Source organism: Peromyscus maniculatus, chromosome 5 (assembly GCF_049852395.1).
Source record: "Peromyscus maniculatus bairdii isolate BWxNUB_F1_BW_parent chromosome 5, HU_Pman_BW_mat_3.1, whole genome shotgun sequence".
Classification (NCBI taxonomy): Eukaryota; Metazoa; Chordata; class Mammalia; order Rodentia; family Cricetidae; genus Peromyscus; species Peromyscus maniculatus.
The window spans coordinates 32,156,141-32,182,951 of NC_134856.1; the positions used below are offsets into that span (position 1 = coordinate 32,156,141).

Genomic DNA, 26,811 nt, shown 5'->3' on the forward strand with positions numbered 1-26,811 from the left:
CATCTGCTGTTCAAACATTTAAGCCTATGGTGACATTTCACATTCAGTCCACAACAGATATGATGATGTGTGATTTTCCCTGGAGAGATAGGAACAAATGTCTATTCCCCCTGGGTAGGGCACCAATGACAGACCAAAGAAACTAGTTTACTTAAGTGTGGCTTCAAGAACTAGGGAGTTTATAGGGTTATGTGCAGAACATAGGTCATGGGTGACTCAAATCTCATCCCCAGCATATCCCTGACTCAGAGAAGCAGCATTGTAGAGTTCTCTGCATGACTTGCAGGCAGCTGAGTTTGTCTGTCTGAGGGTCTCTTCCCTACAGTACTTGCTTACTGCTTCTGTTACCTTGGAAAGAGCGAGCTGGCTTTCAAAAGCTTCTGTGGACTTGTAAAGTTTAGGTTCTAGGTCTTGTATGCTTCTGTACTTCCCAAGTCTTACGATTCTCCCTCTTCCTTGGGAAGCTGCTGGTTGAAGCTGGATCAGAGAGATGGGGCAGTGCTATGGGATGTTTTGTATGTCAAATTGCTCTGATTGGTCAATAAATAAAACACTGATTGGCCAGTGCCTAGGCAGGAAGTATAGGCGGGACTAACAGAGAGGAGAAAAGGAAGAACAGGAAGGCAGAAGGAGTCACTGCCAGCCGCCGCCAGGACAAGCAGCATGTAAAGATGCCGGTAAGCCACAAGCCATGTGGCAAGGTACAGATTTATGGAAATGGATTAATTTAAGCTATAAGAACAGTTAGCAAGAAGCCTGCCACGGCCATACAGTGTGTAAGCAATATAAGTTCTCTGTATTTACTTGGTTGGGTCTGAGCAACAGTGGGACTGGCGGGTGACAAAGATTTGTCCTGACTGTGGGCAAGGCAGGAAAACTCTAGCTACGGGTAGAGTAAATACAGCCAAGAGGAGCCATTGCACAGTTCAGGGAAGGATGCAACCAGAGTCGCGTGGAAGAGACCCAGCTTTGTTCTGTCTCTAAGCACCTGCACTCCTAGCAGGAACAGGAGGCTGGCCCTCTGCTGTGGGATGTTCTGTACGGCAAATATGTTGCTCTGATTGGTCAATAAATAAAACACTGATCGGCCAGTGGCTAGGCAGGAAGTATAGGTGGGACTAACAGAGAAGAGAAAAGAAAGAACAGGAAGACAGAAGGAGTCACTGCCAGCCACTGCCAGGACAAGCAGCATGTGAAGATGCTGGTAGGCCATGAGCCATGTGGCAAGGTATAGATTTATGGAAATGGATTTATTTAAACTATAAAAACAGCAAGAAGCCTGCCACGGCCATACAGTTTGTAAGCAATATAAGCTCTCTGTATTTATTTGGTTGGGTCTGAGCGGCTGTGGGACTGGCAGGTGACAAAGATTTGTCCTGACTGTGGGCCAGGCAGGAAAACTCTAGCTACAGCCCTCAGGGAAGAAGGTTGTGAATTTCAGGCGACTGGGCACAAATGTTCTCTCTCCGCCCTGTTTCTACACTCAACCCGGCACATCCTTTTTTCAGAGGACACTCATTGATAATCTAGGGTGATAGAGTGTCACCACTGTCACACCATTGCAATGCAATGCCAGTACCCGCTCCTATAAATCATCCCAAGCTTGAAGAGGAGAGTGAAGTGAGCATTGTGTTATAAACTGCAAAGCCCATTAGTCACTCAGCTATCAACCATAAATATGACAGGTCCATCCATCAATCCTGCACCTTTCTTTCCGGTCTTGGAACGCATGCATTAGCAACTTAATGGATTTAGAAGCATTTTCTCCTATAGACTTGAAACAGAGAGTGTTTTATGATTAGCCTCATGGGCCATGAGGGAAGGAAAAAGGAGTCACCTTAGGCTGCAGTACTCAGCTCTTTGTGGGTCCAAAGAAAAAAATGCCACTCACTAAAGCTGCTGACATTGGCTGCACTTATGAGACCTCAAAGACACCAGAGCCTGGCCCAGCAGTCAGTAGACTTCACTGGCAGTGACTCTTTCAGCTCTGTACCTGCTGGCCACATTTGCAGCACTTGACTGGAAGACTCTCCGATGGGGACCAGCTTTCTCCAGGACTGCACAAGTTCAGAATCCCAAAATCACATCCTCGTTCTGCCTCTACTGAGGGTGTGCTAATTTTAAGTCTCAGTCATGGGATTCTGTCTTCTCTCCTAGACTGCTTTTCCTGTAAGCCTGAGCTGTTCACTGTCTATCATCTATCAGTTTGTCTTTGTAGTCTCTATTTCCCAGCACTTCTCATACACAAGGTCCTATCTGTGCCTGGCCCTGAAAAAAATCAGTGTAGATACAGTCCTTGTCTTTCCAGGCTTACTGTAGAAGGGGATGTGCACCCCATGAACGTGCACCCCGAGGAAGGATCAGAGATCATAAGGCCTTGGTTTCCCTCCTGGTCACGGGAGCCCTTCCCTGACACTCCACCCTGACTTTAGGACTTGGCCATGGTGGGTGGATGGGCTGCACCTCTTGTGTCTGGGACCATCCCAGTGGGCAGGAGGTGGTCCAGCCTGTAGGTGTGGAACTGGATGCCCTCCACATTGCTTGATGGATAAGATCCAGTGTGACTAGGATAAGCGGTTTTGGAATCACACAGATCTAAGTGGGGATCCCTGTTGTGTAACCCTAGGCAATTTATTTCACGACCCAAGCCTCCATTTCCTCTCTAGGTGGGCAGATGGACTCTGTGCCTCAGAGTTGTGATGCCATTTATCACCTGCTTTCTCTGGGCATGTGCTGTGTTGAACATGTGACCTGATAAAGCTCATGTTCTCACACCAGCTCTGAGAGCAGGAACTTGACCTTGGCCGAGCAGGGGCTGAACTGCAGAGGGCCAGCCCTCTGGGACAGTGGTTCTCAGTCAGGGTAATTTACTGCCTGAAAGATGTTGGTAACTTCTGGAGGCTTCTCTGGCTATGAGAAATGGTTAGGGAAGCCACTTCCCCATCCCAATGACGAATTACCTACTGTGTCCACAGTAGTGGTGTTGAGAAGCCCCATCCTAGGACAAGAATACTGGTAGTGCCATCAGGGACCCAGTTATGTGAGACCCTGCTTTCTCCATACTTACCAAGAAATATTCCTGCAAATCCTGGGGCAGTTGTCTCTCTTTTACATGGGGCACCTACGTTCTACCACAATTATCTGTGCACGTGCTTGTCTCCAAGCTTACAGGCTTTTGGGCTCGGGTCCCTTACTTGTTTGTACATTCTTAAAATCTACTGTAATTTTGGTTATAGACATTCTATGTGTTTGTGGGATGAATAGTTAATAAGGTTTTTTTTTTTTAATTTTAAAATGTTTTATTTATTGTGGTGGTTTGAATGAAAATGGCCTTCATAGGCTCATAGGGAGTGGCAGTATTTGAAATAATTAGGACATGTGGCCTTGTTGGAAGAAATGTGTTGCTGGGGGTGGACTTTGGGGTTTCAAAAGTCTGAGCCGGGCCCAGGGACACTCTCTCTTCCTGCTGCCTGTTGATTCCGATGTAGAACTCTCAGCTCCTTCTCCAGCACCATGTCTGTCTGAGTGCAGTCATGCTTCCTGCCATGATGATAGTGGATTAAACCTCTGAACTGTAAGCCAGCCGCAATGAAATGTTTTCCTTTATAAGAGTTGCTGCATTCATGGTGTCTCTTCACAGCAATAGAAACCCTAACTAAAAAATTTATCAAGAATGGAATTTAGAAGCCCTCGCGCCCGTCCTTTCCAACTTGGGCCCGGCAGAATGGCTCCCGCAAAGAAGGGTGGCGAGAAGAAGAAGGGCCGTTCTGCCATCAACGAGGTGATGACCCGAGAATACACCATCAACATTCACAAGCGCATCCATGGAGTGGGCTTCAAGAAGCGTGCCCCTAGGGCACTCAAAGAAACCCGGAAATTTGCCATGAAGGAGATGGGTACTCCAGATGTGCGCATTGATACCAGGCTCAATAAAGCTGTCTGGGCCAAAGGAATAAGGAATGTTCCATACCGTATTCGTGTACGTTTGTCCAGAAAACGTAATGAGGATGAGGACTCCCCAAACAAGCTCTACACACTGGTAACTTACATACCTGTTACCACATTCAAAAATCTGCAGACAGTCAACGTGGATGAGAACCTAAGCCGCAGAGTGTCAAATAAAGTTGGAGAACTACCTTCAAAAAAAAAAAAAAAAAAAAGAATGGAATTTAAAGCTTATGTACCTGAAAAGGAAATCTGACCACTGTCAAATTATTCCAAGTTTTATACAAAAGATGTGTGTGTAGAGGTCAGAGGACAGCTTGTAGGAGTTGGCTCCCTTCTACCACAGAAACCTTAGAGATCCAGCTCGAGTCACCAGGCTTGTGACAGCCTCCTTCACCCACTGAGCCATTTTGTATTTTAATTTTTTTTCAGACTGAGTCTTACTATGTAGCCTAGGCTGTCCTTGAACTCAAGATCTCACCTTTTCAAGTTTTCGGATTGCAGGCATGTGCCATCATGCCCAGTTAAGTTTTTAAGATCATGACTTTCAGGACTACCAGTTTTTTCCTCTTTTGTGTTCTCTTCTACATGCATGCCTCTATATTCTAAAATTGCATATTTTACTTATGAATATTATTATATATTAGTTTTGTATCTTGTATTTTTTTCCCAACAGGGTTTTATGTAGCCCAAGGTGACCTTGATTTTGAACTCCTAGAATGTCAAATCCTCCTGCCTCTGCCTCCCAAGTGCTGAGGTTACAGTGTGTGCCACTATGCCTGCTATTGCAAAAAATGCTTTTTATTTTTAGATTTATTTATATTTTATTTGATGTGTATGAATGTTTTGCCTGCATGTGTATGTACCACATGTGTGTGTGTGCCTGGTGCCCTCGGAGATCAGAAAAGGGGGACAACAGTGTCTTTGAAACTAGAGTTATATATGTTTATGTGTCACCGTGTGGGTCCTAGGAACTGACCCAAGTCCTCTGCAAGAACATCAAATGTAATCTACTATCGAGCAATCTCTTTAGCCTCCAACCATGTCTGGTTTTAGAAATGCTGTGGATTGAACCCAGAGCCTCATGTCTGCTAGCAAGCACTCTACCAACTGAGCCGTGCCCTCAACTCTGAGGCTTGCATTTCATTCCAACATTATAAGCAGTTCTTCATGCCACTAAATGTGTTTTTAAAAAATAGGACAAGTGCTTTCTTGCATTTTATTATGTGAATGTACTGTAGTGTATTTAATCATCCCCTTCTTGTTTGACAAGCTGGTGATTTCCAATAGTGCTCTTTGAAATGAATCCTTTGGTGACTATGTATGTGTATTTATCCTTGTCTGTGTCTCTATTTCCTTGGCTTAAGTCTCTAGGGATAAAATTACAGGACCAAACAATGTGAACATGGTTGTTATTTATTTAAAGAAGATTAGACAAAGTCACACTCTTGTCAGGTTCTTTGTATCTCCTCAAAATTCTACACTGAAATCCTAATCCCCAATGTGACAGACAGTACTTACATGAAGGTAGAGTCTTTATTCATGACATTGGTGTCTATAGTTTGAATGTGAAATGTCTTCTCAAATGCACATGTGTTTGAACACTTAGCCATCAACTAGTGGTCCTATTTTGGAAGGCTGTAGAATCTTTAGGTGATGGAGCCTTGCTGAGAATCTTTAGGTGATGGAGTGGATTGCTGGGTAAGGTCTTGAGGTTTTACAGTTTGCCCCCAATTCTTGCTCACAGTCTGCTTCCTGACTACTTAGGCAATGTGACCAGAGGCCTTCTGCTCCCGCTGCCATTTCCTCCTTGCTTGATGGATCTATCCCATTGGAACTGTGAGCTAACACAAACCCTTCCTTAAGTTGTTCTGAGAGGTCTTTGTTTGCAGTAACAAGACAAGTGACTGAGACAGTGCCCTATAAAAGATAACTCAGAGGATGATGTCTTGTCTCTTCTACCACATGAGCAAAGTGAGAAGGCACCATCTAGGAGGAAGTGGTTCCTGACTACATACACTATCTGCTAGTGCCTAGATCCTGATTGGATGTGCTACTCTCCAGAAGCATGAGAAATAAATTTCTGTTGTTTATAAGTCAACTAGTTTATGTTATTTTGTTACAGCATTCCAAACTGATCAACATAGCATCTTTTCAACTTTTGACATGTTGAAATGCTCTAAAAATTATTGGAAAAAACTTTAGATTTTTTTTTTTAAACATGTATGGGCATGTGCCTGGTACCACCGAGATCAGAAAAAGGCATTGCATTGAGTCTTCTGAACCTGAGTTGTGGGTGGTTATAAACTGCAATATGGATGTTAGGAGCCAAACTTGAGTCCTGTTTGAGAGCAATAAGTGCTCTTAACCACTGAGCCGTCTCTCCAGCCCAACAGATATTTATTAACAGAAAACAATTTTATTTACTTCATGGGCAAGGTGTTTGTGGTCTGTCATTTTAGTCAACATGGTAGTATGTCAGACTTTCACTGTTGCAATAAAAATACTTGACATGGGGTTGGAGAGAAGGCTCAGCACTTGTGAGTGCTTTGCTGCTCTTGCAGAGGATCTGAAGCTTCAGATTCCAGCACCCCATGGCAGTCTGCAACTGATTGCAACTTCAATTCCATGGGATACGATGTCTTCTGGCTCCCACGGGGTCTTGCACACACATGGTACACAGAAACTAACGCAGACAAGTATACATACACATAAATGAAAAACTCCAACATAAAAATTTTGGAAACATGTATTTTGACTTATAGTTTCCATCCACAGTTTTTGGCTTTTTTGACCCTGGGCCCATATGAAGCAGAATATCATGGCAGTGAAAAGACACCATAGATGGGAAGCAGAGAGAGAGAGATACTGAGAGAGTTAAGACAAGCTGTAACCCAAGGACCCCCAACCTGTGACCTACTTGCTCCAGTGAGGAAACTCCTAGTTGTGGATATCACTCTGTATAAATAAAATGCTGACTGGCCAGTAGCCAGACAGAAAGTATAGGCAAAACACACAAACAAACAAATTCTGGGAACAAAAAGACTGAGTCAGGAGATGCTGCCAGCCGCTGCCATAAGTACCAACATGTAAGATACTGGTAAACCAGGAGCCATGTAACAAGGTATAGATTTATAAAAATGGATTAATTTAAGATGTAAAAACTAGATAGCTAAAAGCCTGAGCCATTAGGCCAAACAGTTTAAATAATATAAGAGTCTGTATGTTTATTTATTTATTTATTTATTTATTTATTTATTTATTTATTTATTTTTTGGTTTTTCGAGACAGCATTTCTCTGTGTAGCTTTGTGCCTTTCCTGGAGCTCACTTGGTAATCCAGGCTGGCCTCGAACTCAACAGAGATCCGCCTGCCTCTGCCTCCCGAGTGCTGGGATTAAAGGTGTGCGCCACCACCGCCCAGCCTGTATGTTTACTTTATAAGTGGGCTATGGGACTACCGGGGCTTGGCGGGAGCTGGAGAGAAACTCTTTAGCTACACTAGAGTTTTTAACACCCCCCACAACAGTAGCACTGGCAGGGGACTAGGCTTCAATACAGGAGCCTGGAGGAATATTTCATATTCAAGTCTTAGCAGTGGAGGGTTGTATTTTTTCTATTACTGATCATTTATTTTCCTCCTTTGTGAGCTGCCTGCTTCTATGCTTTGCTCATTTACCCACTAGGGGTTAATGCTATTTTTCCTCCCTCATATATTATGTACTAACATCTTTGACTATCACGGTGCTCATCCCTGCTCCTTAACATTTCTGATAATGGGGCTGGAGGGATGGCTCAGTGGTTAAGAGCACCGACCGCTCTTCCAGATGTCCTGAGTTCAATTCCCAGCAACCACATGGTGACTCACAACCACTTGTAATGAGATCTGGTACCCTCTTCTGGCCTGCAGGGACACATGCAACAAAATATTGTATACATAATAAATAAATCTTATATAAAAAATGTTTTTTTTTTAAATAAGAACATTTCTGATAATGTTTACTCTCCTTTTATTGTTTGAAGGCTTCTTTTCAAACAGTGCCTGGATCTGGTAACATTCTGTGCCTCCACCTGGTTTTCTCAGGACCTCAGGACAGCCTGTATCATTCTCCATAAAGGGAGAGGTCACTCCTCTTGTCTTCAGTGACAGCTGAACTCGAGCCTCTTGCTTGGACTCCTGGGATCTAAACTACTTTGTAACTTGAGATCTTTCGTCTTTTCTCCCCCATTTTTTTTCTCCATGCCATTCTTCCCCAACAATTCCTGGAAATTGCTGAACATTTTTGTGTTGCTTTAGACTTTCCAGTACTGAATGATCCTTTCCTGGCTCAGCAAGGCCAGGGGAATCTTTCCACCTTCCCTTCTCATCTGCAGAGATCCTGGGCTGTTGGAATGGTTTTTGACAGTTTGGCAGTTCTTAGGAGGGACACGGCCCTCTATATGGGTCAGGTCGGGTCATTTTATTTGGAAAGAAGAAGACCCTGTCACTGAAGGTCTCACAGTGCTGTCTCTGCCCTGGAGAAAGCAGCAGACTGTGGAGATGTGGCTCTAGGCAAAAACTTTGGGAAGCATGCTGATAACATCATGTCATGCTGTAGTCCTAGCCCTGGCTCAGGATCTCTGCTGTAAGCTGATGGACTATGAAGGTTTTGGAGCTCCCTTCTGATCTTCCTGTTTTGGGCTGTCCCTGTGGTGCTAAAGTATGTGTCCTCATTTCATTGTTATTGGTTTTGGATTTCTATCTTTGGTTCAAATTCCTGTCCTGTCAATTACTAGTTTTATGAGCCAAACTTGGCAATAAAGATTGAGAGGGGCACCTGCAGACTGGTCCAACCATCTGTGATGGTCAATATTGTCAACTTGATAGGATCTAGAATCACTGAGGAGACAAAGCTCTGGGCTTATCTGTGAGAGATTGTCTAGATTAAGTTAACTGAGATAGGAAGATTCATGCTAAATATGGGCAACACTATTCCCTGGGATGGGGTTTTGGATAATACAAGGGAGAAAGCGAGCTCCACATAAACATTCACTACTCTCTGCTTCCTGACTACAGATGCATCGTGGTCAGCTGCCTCAAGCTCCTCTCTCCATGGTTTCCATGCCGTAGTAGACTGTGCCTTTGAACTTTGTGCCAAAGTAAACCCTTGATTCCTTAAATTGACTTTCCCACAAGGTATTTTGTCACAACAATAAGACAAATAACTCACCATCCTAGGCTTAGTTTCTGGGTGCCCAAGTATGCTCACTTCTTCCTTATTTCTGCCTAGCTTGTCTGGCCTTGACTTTGAGTTTAATGTTACTTTCTTTCTTTTTTTGAGTGGGGGGACAAGATTTCATGTAGCTGAGGTTGGTCTTGAACTCTTTATGTCGTCTCAGATTGGCTTTGTGCTTCTGATTCTCCTGCTTTCACCGTGCAAGGATTATAGGTGTGCACCACCACACAGGGATTTATCAGCACTAGGGATCACACCCAAGACTTTGTCTATGCTAAGCAAACACTTGATTGAACCACACCTCCAGCCCAAGCCTGGTTTCCTAAGTATGTCACAGTTCCCCACAAGGTCTGAATTAATTCCCTGTCCTCAGCTTCTATTTTACCCAACCACAGCAAACTCTTCTCAGAGACCCAATCCTTTTCAGTGTGCACTGAGCCTGGGTGGGTCTCTCAGGCGTGATAGAACTTCCTTTCCACATGACCTGATAGCTCACCAGGTTGTCTTCCTAAGGCAGGTCAAACTGTTCCCAGTTCCACGAAACAAGTGTCCTGGTGTGCATGTTCTCTCCAGCATGCTGCTCAGGAGCTGGTTCAGTCAGGCTCACCATCTGTGTCTAGACTTTGGGCCTGTTCCATCTGTGGGCCCTTAACAGCCCTGGAGGTAAGACTTCTGTGGAAAATCATTGCTTTCTTAAATAAATAAACAAATATGATATTGATAGCTGTAATTCTTATTCTTGTTATTCTACACAAGTAATGTACCAGGGAGCCATACTTCCATCTCTGCTTATTTTTATTAGAGGTTTTCTCTGTGTTCATGGTATTTTCTGAAGAAATGGGTTCCTCGAGAATTGCTTGATGTTTTTGTTTTCTGTCCACCCTCCTGCTTATTTCCCTTTCTCCCTCTTGTGTAAGGAGAGTAAGACGGCTCATCCCAAAGGCCAGTGAGTGAAGAAGGCAGATCTGCCCGGGGGTTGGGTGAAGGAGTCCTGGAAGGCATCGTCTCAGTGACAGGAGATTCTGCTTTTGCTGAGGCAGCCGAGCATCCCTGACCTGGTTAGGACCCTGTGGGGGAGTAGAAGCGCCAGTGCCTCCTGCTGGCGACACATAGTCACTTGGATTTCTCAGGCTTCATTTGAACTTGCCTCTCTCTGGCCCTTCTTGGCAGGTCTCTGTCCCTGCTCTCAGGCTTTACCAGGCAACTCTCTCTGAGGCTCGAGGGTGAAGATTGGCAGAGTGTAGGAAGGACAGAATGTAGGCTGGGAGGTGGCTCAGTGGTTACATGCTTGCCCAGCAAGCAAAAGTCAGGGGTTTAGATCCCTAGAACCCTTGTGAGTTCTGGGAGAGGGTGTATGGCAGTTTACCTGCAATTCTGTCCTCACAACTGGGGGATCCCTGGGAGTAACCTGGCTAGCAAGACCAAACCAAATCAGTTTGACTGAGAGATTCTCCCTCAAAGAAAACGGGGGAAAAGTGATTGAGGAAGATGTCTGACATCAACCTTAGACCTCCCTACACATTAATATAAGTATGTATGTACGTCCCTACCACATGCACCTATACACATGCAAGCATGCATACACACCACTCATACATATACATGAAAAGGAGAAAAATAAATGAAGATATGGAAAAGTGAAAAATGCTTCTCTGGGCTTCAGGGAGTCCAAAGCCTGTTTAACAGGGCTAAGGACAGAACAGGTCTTGGACTCAGAGTTCCAAGTTCCTCAAGTATAGTTATGCAGCGTAAGACACTGAGCCAGCTGAATCAATGCACAGCAAAGTTAATCTGTGCCAGGGTGACTATTCTTCATTTTATCTTGTGGTACAGGAGGATGAAGCTTACCCTCACTATTCTCTACCACTATTCTCTATTCTAAGGCCTCTTTTACACACTTGGCTTCGTGGTGCAGGCCCAAGGTTACGAACTGTGAGGGAGGGGCAGCTAGAGGCTTGAGGAGGCTCTTGCTATGGGGCAGCCACGGTCAGCCACATCACTGCCCCACCCCTCTTGTTGAGGCTCAGGGAGGAAAGAGCACCTCTTTTTGTCTTTCCAAGAGGGGGGGCACAGGAGAGCACAGGCTGCATGGAGTCTGCAGCGCTCCTGGGCAGGAGCGGGTTCTTCTCTAAAACCCTCTGGAGCACAGGCAGGGCGGCAGCACTCCAGCAGAGGCTCCTCTCCTGCAGGGGAGGTGTCTTCTAAGCCTGCACTCAGTGCTCCTGACCAGACGTCTATGTGGGATCTCCTTCCCATCTCCCTTTGTTCTCTTGCTATTGGCTGTACAGTCCCTGAATCCTGTTCTCCCTGCTCTTGTCATAAGGAGTCATTTCCAAACTAAACAAAGACTTAATGTTTTCTAGTTTCTTATTTTATTTCATTTCATGCTGCTCCCAGCTTCTCTACTGTGAGCGATTCATTCACTTATTATACCCCTTGAGCAGACAGCATGCTGACAAAGCCCTGGGTACACAGAGATTGAAAAGACACTATGAGGCCAGAGCAGGGACCATTCTGAGAGCTACACGGGGTGAACTCAGCCCTGGGGCAGAGGAGGGAGGCTGATGGTGTTACTGGAACACTGGGGATGGTGTCACCTGTTATTTCAACATTGCTTAGCAGAGGGTTGAATCTTTAAGTTATGCTTTCCTCAGAAAGCCAGTGATCTGAGAAGGAAGCAGGTTCACACCCAGACAACTACCTTCAGTCTCATCTCAAGCCAGCAGGTAACAGGGGATCTCAGGTACAACCAGTCACCCCAGAGCTCAGTCTTGCCCCACCCTTGGTCAGGTAGACAGTCTTGTTCTTGGGACTCATGGTGTCAGTGTCTCTTTCCTCCCATCTCCTGTCTGACAGCTAGGTCCCAGGGACACTGAGTTTTGGTGAGGGTCTGTCACTGCTGTTCCTGCATCCTTCTAGGTGTCACCTGGGTGGAGCAGGGGTTAACTTAGGACAAAGCAAACCATTGACCCCATGCACAGTGCCTGCCTATTCTTCTCTGCAGTATGGGGTACAATGTGTCCTTGTGAGATGTATATAAAAGTGCCTCAAATTCATTATGTTTCTTACTGCTGTGACCAAACATCTCAAAAGAAGCAACTTAAAGCAGGTTTTATTTTAGTTTACAACTTAAGAAAGGACACAGTCTGTCATGGTGAACAGGCATGGAGGCAACGGTATGATGTGACTGGTCGTACTGTCTACAGTTAAGAAAATTGTTGATGATGTACTTGATTCTCCTTTTTTTGTTTTTCAAGGTCTGGTCATTTATTTCTTAACCTTCAAGACTTATTTTTGACTGGACTCAGAAGTAGAAGCTCTCAGTGAAGACAGCCTACGTCCCTTGGCAGTCTGTTCCTGGCACTTTTCTTTGGCTTCTTTCATTCTGTTGGCCTGAAGTTTAACCTATTCTTCAGGTCCCTCATTTTTTATTTGTGCATTTTTTCTTCAGAGCAGTATGTTGCATTTACCTTGCAGGAAATCTGGAGTAACAGATGCTGAATCTTGGGCACTTTGATCCTGAACGTCTTGCCTTCTTAGTTTAGGGGCTTTCTGACAGTGTATATTATCTTCTTTAGCAATTGAAAAGCTTTCTAATTCTTCTGGATTTTGGGGTCCCAGCAGCTGAGACACAGTAGTATCCGTCAGTCCAGGAACAGCCTTCTCTAAATTTTTTTCCAGTAACTAAGTTGAGAATATTCAGATTCATCTACAATGCATCCAAGAACAGACTTATGCTTCCTTCTTCACTTCTCTTTGGTCTATAGCAAGAACGGCCCTTACTCAACAGTGGGCACACTCTGACACTCTGCTGTGGGTCAAGACACCTTGCTTCATGGGAAAACCTGTTTGTCACTCCTACCACTGATTGGGACCACATGACCCTTCCACTCTTCACCTAGGGCACCAGCAGTTACTTCTTTGGCCATGCACTTCTCATAGAAAATGCAAAGTTTGTGTTCATCATATACTTCATTCAGTTTCTGACAGCAGATGTCTGGGAAGTAGATATTCAGCTTCATCTGGACATGACTGACCACCCAGAAGGTGCCACAAAAATTTGCACCCTCAGCAGGGCGATGATGGCACATGTCTTTAATCCCAGCACTTGGGAGGCAGAAGCAGGTGAATCTCTGTGAGTTCGAGGCCATCGTGGTCTATAAAGTGAGTACTAGTTCAGCCAGAGCGGCACAGAGAAACCATATCTCAAAAGAAAATTGCACCTTATTTTTTATTCAGTCCAGGACCCCATTCCATGGGATGCTGGCCACATCCAGGGTGAGTTTTCTCTCTTCAATTAAATCTTTCTGGAAACATACGCAAAGAAATACCTAGAGGGGGTGTCTTCATAGTGATTATAAATCCATTCAGGTTTACAATATTATCTTGCCCCCCCCCCCCCCGTTACTGGGACTGCTGGTAGCACACCTTTGAGGAAATTACAATTCTGGACAATTTAATGTATGATGAGTGTCATGAGGGGCAGCTCTCTCAGGTCTGCATTTGTCATGGTGAGAGCAAATGCAGAGATGAGAACATAATGGAGTCGAGGACTTCCTTCTCTGCTGACATTTATCTTGACCAATAAGCCCATGTCTGGTTCAGGTGGGTGAGGACTGGGGGCTCCGGCAGTCTGTTAGAGATACATATGTATTTTGTGACTTTGAGTGGATATTTTAGATTTGATGATGTTCTCCCAGGGAGAGGAACTTGGTAGGATTACTTTTTGCTGCTGCTGCTGTGTGTGGTGTATATGCGTGTGGCTATGTATGATGTAGGTAGAGGTCAATATCAGTCATTTTTTCCTGATGACTCTCCAACTTATTTTTTGAAGCAGGGTCTCTCACTGAACCTGGAATTCATCTATTTGGTTAGATCGGCTAGAATGAGCTGCAGAGATCCGTCTATCTTCACTCCCTTCTGCAGTGAGTTGTCTTTCTGTATGCTGTTGTTTCTGTGTGTGTTCTCTGTGTTTCTGTATGTGTTGCTCTCATTGGTTGATAAATAAAGCTGTTTGGCCAATGGCAAGACAGAATAACGTTAGGCAATACATTCAAACTGAAGACAGAGAGGAAGAAGGGTGGAGTTAGGAGAGATGCCAGCCCACCACCCAAGGAGCAACAAGATGCCAGCAGACCTGTAATGCCATGGCCACATGGCAGCATATAGATTAATAGAAATGGGTTAACTTAAGATGAAAGAGCTAGTTAGAAAGAAGCCTGAGCCATTAGGCCAAACAGCTTGTAATTAATATAACCTCTGTGTGTTTACTTGGGACTGAGCAGCTTCGGGACCAGGCGGGACACAGGAAAACTGCCTACTATCCCCTTCTGCTCAGCACTGGGATCATAGAGGGTGCTATTGTGCTGGGCTTTCATGTGGGTGCTGGGGATTGAACTCAGATCCAAATGCTTGCACAGCAGGCACTTTACCAATGAAGCCACCTCCCCAGCCCCCTCTTTCTCTTCTTCTAAAGTCAAGGGCCATAATGGAGGCCCCACCTCATGGCCTCATCTAGTCCTAAGGCCTCACTTCCAAATGTTATCAACAGGTGAGTTTGGGGACTTGATTTCCAACACATGAGAGACACAGTTAAACTGCAGCAGTTCTGTTTTGGCCATGTTCCTAATGACTTTAAAATGTGTAACTGATTTGACTGTCCCATGTCCCTGTGTGATGGCAGGTGATCATCCTTATTTCACAGGGTAGAAGCTCAAAGAAGTTAGATTTGCCCCAAGCCTGTCCCCAGCTCAGGAGTGACAGGGTCAAAGCTTTCACCACTGTCTAGGACATACTCCACTGAAGTCACACAGCTTACAGTGTAAGGGCTTTGGAACTGACAGTTCATATTTTTCCAGATTATTTATTTTCTATTTTTTTTTTTTTTTTGGTTTTTCAAGACAGGGTTTCTCTGTGTTGTTTTGGTGCCTTTCCTGGATCTCGCTCTGTAGACCAGGCTGGCCTTGAACTCACAGAGATCCGCCTGCCTCTGCCTCCCAAGTGCTGGGATTAAAGGCGTGTGCCACCACTGCCCAGCTTTATTTTCTATTTTTTAAACTTTTATTCTTCTCTCATAAGTTACATCCCAACTGAAGATTCCCCTCCTTCCACTCCTCCCCCTCTCCCCCAGATCCATTCCTCCTTTGTTTCCCTTAAAAAAAAAGAGCAGGTCTCCCAGGAATATCCACTGAACATGGCCTAACAAGATACAATAATACTAGGCACAAACCCTCATATCAAAGCTGGATGAGGTAAACCAGTAGGAGGAAAAGGGTCCTAAGAGCAGCAAAAGTATCAGAGACACCCTATCTCCCACTGTTAGGAGTCCCACAAGAACACCAAGCTATGTAGCCATAACATATATGCAGAGGACTTAGGTCAGACCCATACAGGCTCCATGATTGTCACTTCAGTCTCTGTGAGCTCCTATGAGGTCTGCTGAGTTGATTCTATGGGCCATGTTCTTATGGTGTCCTCAACCCATCTGGGTCCTGTAATCCTTTCTCCCCTGTAGCTAAAGTTTTTCTGTGTCCTGCCTAGTCCACAGGAGCTCAGGTCCAAATAAACACACAGAGGCTTATATTAATTAAAACTGCTTGGCCATTAGCTCAGGCTAACTACTGACTAGCTCTTACACTTAAACTCAGCCCATTTTCATCAATCTATATGTTGCCATGTGTTCCATGGCTTTACCTGTGTGCTGTTACATGCTGCTCCCTATACGGTGGGCTGGTGTCTCCTGACTCAGCCTTCTTCTTCCCAGAATTCTCCTTGTCTGCTTATCCCACCTATGCTTCCTGCCTGGCTACTGGCCAATCAACATTTTATTTATGAACCAATCAGAGCAACACATATTCATAACATACAGAAAGACATCCACAACACTCCCTCTCTTCTGTGGGGTTCTCCTGGCTCTGCCTAGTGTTTTGCTGTGGGTCTCTGCATCTGCTCCCATAAGTTGCTGGATGAAGCCTCTCTGATGATGATTATGCTAGGATCCAGTCTATGAGTATAGCAGAATATCATTAGGAACTTTTTTTTTTTTTTTTTTTTGGCCAGTCCTGCTTAGTTCTATCCTAGATCTCTGGTCTGTCCAGTCTCTGGTTCCTGGACATCCAGGCAGTGCCAGTCATTGTTAGCCACTCCTACAAGTTCTGGGCCATTTTTACCCCAGTGCATCTTGCTGGCAGGACAAATTGTAGGTTGAAGGTTTTGTGGCTCGGTTGGTGTCCCAGTCCCCCCACTGGAAGCCTTGCCTGGGTACAGAAGATGACCGGTTCAGGCTCTGTGTCCCCCATTACTAGGAGTCTTTGCTAGGATCACCCTCATAAATTCCAGGGAGTTTCCATTGCACTAGGTTTCTACCTCACCCCCAAATCCCAAATGCCCGCCCCCAATTCCATTGTCTCTCCTAGTATTCTCCCCCCCCCCCCCCCGCATCCCCATCTAATCCCTCTCATTCACATTCCTACCCACCCTCGAAAACTATTTGATTTCCCCTTCCCAGGGAGATCATCACACCTCCTCTTGAGTCCTCCTTGTGACTTAGCGTCTCTGGGTCTGAGGAATGTAGCATGGTTATCCTTTACTTACCACCTAACATCCACTTATAAATGAGTACATAACATGTTTGTTTTTCTGGGTCTGGGTTACCTCACTCAGGATGATCTTTTCTGGATTCATCCATTTGCCTGTAAATTCCATGATGTCATTGTTTTTAACAGCTGAGCAATACTCCATTCTGTAAATGTACCACGTTTTCTTTATCCATTCTTCAGTTGAGGGACATCTGGATTGTTTCCAGATTCTGGCTATTATGAATAAAGCTGCAATGAACATAGTTGAGCAAGTGTCCTTGTGGTAGGATGTGGCATCCTTTTGTTACATGCCCAAGAGTGGTATAACTGAGTCTTGAGGTAGATTGATTCTCAATTTTCTGAGGAACTGCCATATTGATTTCCATAGTGGATAGTTAATATTGCTTTTATTATTTTTTATTTTTCAAGACAGGGTTACTCTGTGTAGCCCTGGCTGTCTTGGAACTTCTTTGTAGACCGGGCTGGCTTTGAACTCACAGATCCTCTTGCTTCTGCCTCCCAAGTGCTGGGATTAAAGGCATGTACCACCATGTCCGGCTTTTACAAAATTTACTTATTTTATTTATTGTAAGATTTGTTCCTTTTTATTTATGTGCATTGATGTCTCATTTGCATGTGTGTCTGCATGAGGGTGTCAGATCCCTTGGAACTGAAGTTACAGATGGTTGTGAACTGCCATGTGGATGCTGGGAATTGAACCTGGGTCTTCTGGAGAAGTAACCAGTGCTCTTAACACTGAGCTGTCTCTTAGCCCACAGTTACATTCTTAACATTGCAGTTTGGTAGGTAAATGTGATACAGTGACTGTGAGTGCCTCCTAAGTCTACCTAAAGTACTTTCTTCAGGTGATCTTACCTTGGCATTGTCAACCCTCTGGAGGTCCAGAGATGTTGGGGAGACTTGCCCAATCCTCCTTCAGAACCCAGTTTAATTTTAGGAGAAGGTTTTGCTAATTTTGGGGGGAAATTAACTCTGTTTTGTCACTCTGTTTGCTTATGACGTCATTAGCTCTGGCATGTTTAGAGGTGGGGAATATTAGACGTTTTTAAGAAAAGGGAAGAAACTGTATTTTTAAAGGGTGTTAGGGAAATGCTTAAATAAAATAAAATGTCTCCATTCCCCAAGTCTTCAGTGGTTCTTTTCCCATGGATTTTTAACATGGAATGAGAGCGTTAGGACTTGCTGGTTAGAGAAGAAGGGGTATTGAAGCCAGACCCCAGCCTGGGTGACCCATCATCATGAGCAAGGGGAAGGCAAGGGATTGTTTCAGTGGCTCCATAACTCCAGGGTGTGCCTGAGCAGACAGGGCAAAGGACAGCTCATGGCTTGTAGGAGGGAAACAATCTCTAGGAGCAGGCACAGTACTGGTCTGCCTGCTGAAGTGGGCGCCTCCATAAGCATAGGGCCTTTCCCAGGCCATTGATTTCCTCAGCATTAGTCTCTTTTTCTTTTTTGCTTGTACATACATGTGTGGTGTACATACATGTGCACATGTATGTGTGTGTTCACACATGAGAATATTCTCATGTGTGAGGAGGCCTGAAGTAGAGGTTGGGTGTTTTTTTTCTATCATTCTCAGTTGAAACCAGAGCAGGTAGATTTGGCTGGTTTAGTCTGCCAGCTTGCCCCCAGAAAGCCCCTGTCCAGCCTTCTGAACACTGCAGTTACAAATAAGTCACTGAGTCATGGCTTCCATGGGGTTCTGTGGGTTTATCTCTGGTGCTCACACCTTCAGCATTGCTGACCCCACTCCAGTGAGTGGGGATCTTTCCGTCTGAACTAAGCTCCATGTATCTTCCTTGGAGGTCTGTGTGGTACTGATGCCTCCATCCAAGGGGGGAGTGATGGTTCAGTTCTGTGCTCAAAAATGGGAGCAAAGACTCCCTCAGCTTCTAGCAGGTGGGAATGAGAACGTTTTTCTCATAGCGAAAAGGGCTCTGTTGGAGTGTGCTGCATATGTGATTTACATGCATGAACCGAACCCCAGGCACTGGTCCTTGAATTCAAGAAGCAGGGAGGCAAGGCTGCCCTCTCTGAACTTCCCAAATGTTAGAAAAGATGGCAGTGCTGTGGGCATGGAGAGGCATAATCTTACTCAGTAAGTCCTGTTGGTCCTGAGTCCACGCATTGCTACCAAGTTCCCAGGAGAGGCTGCTGCTATTGCTGCTAAGATTTCATGGGTTAGATTTAGGGACCCTTCAAGGCTTTGATTTTGAGTCCCTGCTGTCCTCCAAAATGCCTTTAACTCTCTTCCCACCTCACTCATCCAGCACTTCTTAGCTTTAGTCCAGGGCCAGGCCAAGATCAGAGAATGGAAGCCTAGGGGAAGCTGAGTGTTTTGTCTCCACATTCCTAATGCATGTGCTGGGAAGACCAGGATTGACATTTCTCACACTTACTCAGCTTGATCTGAGAGCGACCCTTTCAGGAACATAGTTCATTACTGGGCATCACTGTTTCCAATAAATAATTAGTTCCAGAGGATGAAGGGTATACATGAAGGTTCTGGAAGGCCCATGGACTCATGTGTACAGTGAACAGACCAGATGCTCATTTCATCTCAGTCAGTCTGAATCTGAATTTTTTTCGTTCAGATGGAGAAGGTATTGGAGGTGGCAGGAAGACCCAGCCCATCACTGCCACTGGCAGCCCGAGGCTTTACTTCCCCTCTGAAGACAAGCTGGATTGGTAACTGTACCACAGACGCAGTGAGCCAGACTGAATTGGAGTTAGATAGACACATAGAAAGACCAGAGTAACACCCGAGATCTGTGTTCCAGTCTTCTTCAAATGAGCTGTATTTGTGTATCTTTAGAAAGGTTGTGTATCTGATTTTGTGGCTTTTCATTGCTCAAAGGGCAAAATTCACAACAACCCCTAATCATTAAGCAAAGCTTAAGCGAAGTTTTAAAACTATGTAAAAATTGGGGCTGGGGATGTAGCCCAGCAGAGTGTTTGCCTAACATGCACGACACTCTGGGTGTGGTGGCACATGTCTGTAATCTCAGCACTTTGGAAGTGCAATCAGTAGGATTAGCTCATAATGAGACTGAGTCCAGCCTGTAGTACGAGAGACCCTCCATGTCTTAATTTTTTTTAAGTGAAAACATGAGTTGACTTACTTTAAAAACATTATTTTTCTTGTAGGTGTCTGTGTGTTTGTGTGTGTGAGTGCGTACTGCACAAATGTGGCATGCTGTTCGTGTAGAAATCAGAGGACACCTTGTGAGAGTTGGTCCTCTCCTCCCCCTGTGAGTCCCAGGGACTGAACTCTGCCAAGCTTAACCACAAGTGCGTTACATTTTTTTTTTTTTTTTTGAGACAGGGTTTCTCTGTGTAGCTTTGCGCCTTTCCTGGAACTCACTTGGTAGCTCAGGCTGGCCTCGAACTCACAGAGATCCGCCTGCCTCTGCCTCCCGAGTACTGGGATTAAAGGCGTGGGCCACCACCGCCCGGCATGCGTTACAATTTTTTAAACTTAGATTTTCTTTTGTAAATGAAATTATAAGGTGTTTTTATGAGATGCACTGTTTAGGTTTAAGAGTGAGAGGCACGAGTGCAGTAAGATTCAAGGTCCCAAGCATTCTGCACTAAGTGGGGCACAGCTCTCCTGCTGTTTCGTTTGAGGTGTCTCTCGGGAGAGGGAAGAATGACTGCGGGCAATCGTGGCTTTATCTTCAGCCATGAAAGGTGAGCTAAAGCTTCTTTCCCTTAGAGTCGCCCCAGTTTTCTCTGTTTTTTATTTCACCTCACGGCTCGGAGGACCCTTGGGCCACCGAGGGTTAAGATCTAAAAGGAGGCTCCCAAGACCAGCACATCTAGCACATCTTCGAGGCTTCTTGGAAACGCAGAAACCTCCTGGACCAGTAAGTGATCCTGGGAGAGAAGCTAGAGAGAGTAGCGACCATTAGGTGGCACTGTTGTCTCGGGAGCTAGGGTTCCCCCAGGCGGGCGGGAGCTTTTTGAATCGCAATGCCCCTGCCATCCCACCGCCTAGACACTCCCCAGCTCCCAGCAGAGGGTCGGGGATACATATATTAAAAATCAGACTAAGCCTCAGGAAAGGATGTCGCCCAGGGAGAAGATTCAAGGAAGGTGCCTCGGTCTCTGCAGTGTTTTCAAAGCCAGGCTGACTCCACCTTCTAGCCGAGAAGGCGGAGGGCCAATGTAGCCCAGGGAGCCCCTGAAAGTTCATCAAAGACCTTTGGTTCCAAAGTTGTGCTCTATCTGCTCCTCACCCTGGATCCAGACTTTTTTTTTGAAGGTCACTGGGTTGTAAAGACTCTGACCTTTTGCCCCCCCCCCCAAAAAAAAAATTTGCCGTTTGGCACCATGGGTCTAGACATTGCTCTCTCAAAGTTCTGCGTTTTGGCTTTGGCTGTCTCTCTGACTCAGAAGCCATAGCCTTCCGTCTTCAGCTTTGCCACTAACAGGCTGTGTGTCCTTAGGTGGGCACTCAACCTCTCTGAGCCCCTGGAAGTGGGGGGTGATGTATGTCTCAGGTTTGCTAAGAAACTCAAATCAAATACCGTTGAGTATGAAGGTGTCTTGTGAGCTGCAGAGTCCTGTATGCAGAGAATGAGACATGACTGGACCCAGGGCAGTCAGGGGTCAGGCAGGGTCATGTTTTGGAGGAAGGTGGACAGCCATTGACAGAAATGTCATCAAAGCTGTGGCACCTCCTCTCTGTTCCTTAACACCCATTCCTGCATCACAAACCATTCTCTACACAGCAGGTGGAGAAAAACTCAGAAATGAAAGACTTGCGTATGGCCCTCCTGACCTCTGAATACTCAGTAATAGTTTCCCTCTGCCCTTAAAATCCAATTTCTCGTCTTGATCGCTCAGACTCTCCACAGTGTCCTGTACTCCCCCCCCCCCCCAGCCCTTCTGTCTTTCCCTCATTCCTGCCTCTGCTCTTTATGCTTGTCCCTTAGTCGGCTTTTCTTTGATTCAGGCCTCAGTATCAGTGCCACCTTCTCAGAGAGCTGTGTGGAGAGGACCCAGATGGTCAAGGGGCCATCAAGCCCCATGGGAGCACAGCTCCGTATACTAAATTCCCTGCACAGCACCTCACACTGACCTCTCACCTGTCTGTGGGTCTGGTCTGTGTAGAGACAGAAGAGCAACACAAGAGCAAAAATCCAGCACATAGAACGGCAGAGCGAACAGCCAGACCACGCCTCCTAGGAGCCTGCCCCAGCGATTCGTGAGGCACTGTGCAAATGGCCAGTCTCAGGAAAGACAGGATAGCAAGTCGCCTGGCCTGTCTATCCATCCTATGCAGCCCACAAAGATGCTGTGGGATAATATAAAGTGACTTCCTCACAACTGGTTGAAAAACTGCTCTCTGGGATCTCACCTGATGTATGTCCTGGCCATGTATCTCAATAAACCCTCTTGTATTTTCACACTGGTGAATTCTCCTGACAATCACTGTTTTCTAGACTGCTGCCTTAGTGCCAGGCATCTCCCTGGCTAGAGTAAAAGCAGCATCTGGAGGGGACACTTGCCTCCAAATTCACCTTGTCTCCCCAAGGTTTAGAAGGATCCATGCCAGCCTTGCTGTAGGCACGCCATATGTTTCCGTTGGGCAAATGAGTGACTGAACGAAGAACTCTGTAGTCCTGACTGCTGGGGCCCTGAGAACATTTTCAGGGACACGATGCCACATGTGCACATCACAGCATCATGTGCTTTCGATTTAGCTTTTCACGCCCCACCTGGGAGGAATTGGAGGAGTTAGGAAGGAGGCACCTGCCAAATGACCACATTAAAGCATGCATTTCCTCCAAAACTGGTTAACTCCTCTGACTTGGGAGAATAATTAAATCCCATTTTATATGATGTGGTGTTGTCGCACACTCAGGGGTCTGTTGTAATTGTTGAACAGGATGAAAATAAAGCCTCCTGGTGCTGTAATTAACTTCCACATCAGAACTGATGTCGCCTTGGGAGGTCCAACACCTCTGGGGCAAGTTTCTTTCTCTCCTCTGAGCTGATACCTGCTCTGCCTGCACACTCTAGCTATCTAAATGAGCAGCCTCTAGGGATGGCTCACATATGTTCATTGAGCACTGCTTACTGATTTCTAGTGGAGGAGAGGGAGCGAGAACCCCTGGGCATCCTTCCAAATGCAGTGTGGTATGATTTCCATCTCCGGGATGAGGGATGCTTCCCTCCTGTCCTGGGGAACTGGGCACACCTGGTGCACCCCACACTCACTGGCGGCCACGCACTCCTGGCTACAGGGGCTTCTCTCCCCTCCCAAGCCCGGTAACTGACATTTTTAGGGTAACATCTGGGTTTTGGTGGCCCCTATAGGCTATCATTTCTCAATATGTCAGTGACAAAGACCAGCTATAGTGAAGAGCGGAGAAAGAATTAGTCAGTGAGGCCACACCGGGAGAGGGACAGAGAAGTGAGTCTAGTGACCCCAAGTCTGTCTTTGGGTCCTGATACGAGCTTTAGTTTTAAATACAGGGAGAACTGGGGCACAGGGCAAACAAGAGGTCTCTCTCCTTAAGTCTGGCTCATCATCATTATTGGTCTGGGTCCGTGAGGTGGTCCAGAAAAATTCTTCTCACTGTTATTGCTTGAGGAGGTCCATCTGGCTCCTATGAGGCAATTGCTTCTGTTCCATGGACAAGCCTCATCATCATGGATGCCCACGCTTGTCTGAGAGGGCAGGATGTCCTGTGAGGATCTGCTAATCTCAGAATCCAAGGTGACACAAGGGACGGTGAAGGACACTGACTTGCATCTCTACCACAGTCAAAGTGGAGACAAGAAGGTGTGGGCTTTCATCTTGTTTTAGTTTTAGTGTGGGCCCAAGGGAAGAGTCAATGCTTTTTTAGTAAAAGCAGTTTTTAAAAGATTTTAAAAAATGTATTTATTAACTGGGCAGTGGTGGTGCACGCCTTTAATCCCAGCACTCGGGAGGCAGAGGCAGGTGGATCTCTGTGAATTCGAGGCCAGCCTGGTCTACAGAGTGAGTTCCAAGACAGGCTCCAAAGCTACACAGAGAAACCCTGTCTCGAAAAACAAAAACAAAACAAAAGTGTATTCATTTATTTACTTATCTGTGTGGAGGCCAGAGGACAACTCATGGGAGTCAGTTCTCCGCTTCCACCATGTGGGTTCCCACGATCAACTCAGGGCATAGGACTCGATGGTGAGCAGCACCCGCAGCTGAGCCATTCTGCTCTCCTCACAGGCTGTTTTGTCACCGGACTGTGTGCCTCGAGGGCCATGCCCATCTCGTGCCTCATCAGAACCTGGCCTGAGAATAGAGTCTGGAGTTGTTCAATAAGTATTGGATGGACAAATGCTCTGACTCATTCTTGTGTCTCCAAGAGCATGGCCAGTGCTGTGCTTTTTTGTAGAATGAATAAGAAGCCATCTTTAGGGATGGAGAGAGAATGAGCAGGGGAGAGGGAGGAGAGGAGCAGGGATGGAGGCAGGGGAGGGGAGAGGGAGGAGAGGAGCAGGGGTGGAGGCAGGGGAGGGGAGAGGGAGGAGAGGAGCAGGGGTGGAGGTAGAGGAGGGGAGAGGGAGGAGAGGAGCAGGGATGGAGGTAGAGGAGAGGGAGGAGAGGAGCAGGGGTGGAGGCAGGGGAGGGGAGGGCTGGGGGCCTGTTTTGTTATCTCAGGCTGTGTAAGGACTACCTTGGGTTGGAGCATGCTCATAACAAAAACACATTGTCACTGGAGGCTGGATGTCCATGACTGGGGTTCAAAGGAGTGTCTCCTGACTCACCCTCCTTGGTTCACAGGGGGCCATCTCTTCCCTATCCCTCACCAGGTCTTCCTATGCCTGAATGTATTCTTGCCTCTGGTAAGGATACCACTCCCCCTGGATTAGTGTTTATCTAATGACTTTGTTTAATCTCCATTTTCTCTGTAACAACTATGTCCAAACAGGGGTCAGGGCTTTCACATAGTATGTTGGGGTTTCAACAATTTTTTTTATGGGGACACAACTGAGTCCATAACAGGGTAGATGGCACCTTCTGTTACCGTTCTAGGCGGTTGAAAGTGGGCCAAGACACTAATGAGCAGGCGATGGGTGGGGTGGGGTTGTTCTCCTCCTCTGGGATGATCCTCGCCTCTAGTCCTTTGACACTGGGCAATCATCCTGGGCACATCTCCGATCTTGCCACTAGGGGGAGACAGAGCACCTAGCTGGAGCTCCACCAGCTCTATTGCAGGAAGCTGCCCTGTCCTGACCAGTCCTGTCCGGTTCTGTCCTGTCCAGTCCTGTCTGCCACCAGCCTCAAGTGGGGACCCCAGCCTGGGAGCCAACAGAGTGGTATAAAAAGAACTGGCCTGTGCATTGCAAGTCCTGGAGGAGGTAGGGTCTAATTCTTTTCTGTGTTGTAACAGAATGCCACAGTCTAGGAATTTTATAAACAGAAGTTTGACTCACAGCTCTGGGGGCTGGGAAGTCTGAAGGCATGGTGCTCATCAAATGAAGCCTCTGTGCTTTGTCACAATGAGACAGAAGGGTGGAGAGAGGCAGTCAGTCAGAGGAGGGCTTGCTCTTCCAGCAATCCAGTCTCAGTAACTCACTCCTGTAATTATCACCAAAATAATGGTATTAATCACCTCTTAGAGGTTGTACCTCTTCCCCCCCCCCCCCCCCCCGACCCCAAGACAGCGTTTTTCTGTGCAGCCCTGGCTGTCCTGGAACTCACTCTGTAGATAAGACCCGCCTGCCTCTGCCTCAAGTGCTGAGAGTAAAGGCGGGCACCCAGCAGAGGTCCCACCCTTTAATGCTGTCACAATGGTGATTAAAGTTCAGCATGGACTTTACAGAGGTGGGTGCTCGAGCCTCTTCATTCTGTGGAACTCAGGGCCCCAAGCTCCATTCTTCAGCTGCGGTGCATCTCTGCCATTGGGTGCAGGGCTGTGTGCTGAGCCCCACATCTGTCCTTCAACTGCAGCTGTTAGGAATGAAGCAGTGGCCATGGCTACCTGTGTGCCCTCATCGCTTTCTGTACATGTGGCTTTATTTTTCCTCCAAGTTGGGGAATGAGTCCTTGATAGGATTGGGATTATCTGGTAAAGCTTAATGAAGGGTCTCCTGGCGCCTGCGCAGCTTACCTTAAGCCCTTGCTAACCCGCTGAGGGGGATGATAAAGATCAGCACCCGCCTCCCGCCCCCTCCCGCTCCCCGCTGGTGTGTGTGGGGAGGGGCCTTCCCTGCATTGGCCCACAGAGGGGGCTTGCTGTTGTGGCTGCGCTCAGGCTACAGCCCTGGTGGAGCCTCTCTGTCTGCCCTGGGAGAATCCATCTTACTGTCCTGCTCTAGGAAGAGCCAGGCTGCGCCTCCCTCCTGTTACCAAAGTGAATGCTGTAGACAGAGTAGTCTGCAGGTCACCATGAGGATAAGGTCAAGGCCGCTTTTGAATCTGTCCCCAAAGCCCAGTTCCCTTTTTCATGTGCATAGTGAACCCACCTAATTTCTAGATCATAGCCCTTTGGGAAATTACTGGAACATAAAGAAATCTTTCTGACATTTCAACATTTTTCATAAATCATAATGTTTTCATAAATAGCCCAGGTAAAAGCCAATGTTCTCTTTTGGCATAAACTTTATGTAGGTCACAGTTTGCTGGGACACAGAAAGCTGTGTGTGACCTCCAGTTTTCATACAAAAGCAGGGTTTTCTGTGACACCTGACGGGGGGGGGGGGGGGTGGTGGGGTGGGGTGGGGGTGGTCAGAGGGTGGAGGGCTGTTGTGACAACCCAGGGTGTTGACCTTAGCTGGGCCTCGCTTTGAGGAGTGGAGACAGGTGTCTGGAGAGCTCTCAGGAAGCTGCTGTAGTGTCCCAGGGTCTCCAGAGGCTCTGCCCAGCTGCCTTGCCCATGCTTCCCTGGAGCTGCCTTTCCTGGAGAATGACCATGGCCTGCTGCTTTCCTTTCAGTGGCAGGCTGGAATCCAGAAGAGACTCTGGAAGGGAAAGCAAGGGTTCTAGGGTATAGACATCCATGGCTGCCCCCCTTGGAAGGGGTCATGGGCCAGGCCAGGGTGAGAAAATCAAAGGCTGTG

At 46.5% G+C, this 26,811-nt stretch overlaps 1 pseudogene; it reads left to right on the plus strand.

The window, feature by feature from the left end:
• The first annotated feature begins 3,690 nt into the window (after nucleotides 1-3,690).
• Nucleotides 3,691-4,216, plus strand: LOC143273154 (large ribosomal subunit protein eL31 pseudogene; annotated as a pseudogene).
• The last annotated feature ends 22,595 nt before the right edge of the window (nucleotides 4,217-26,811 follow it).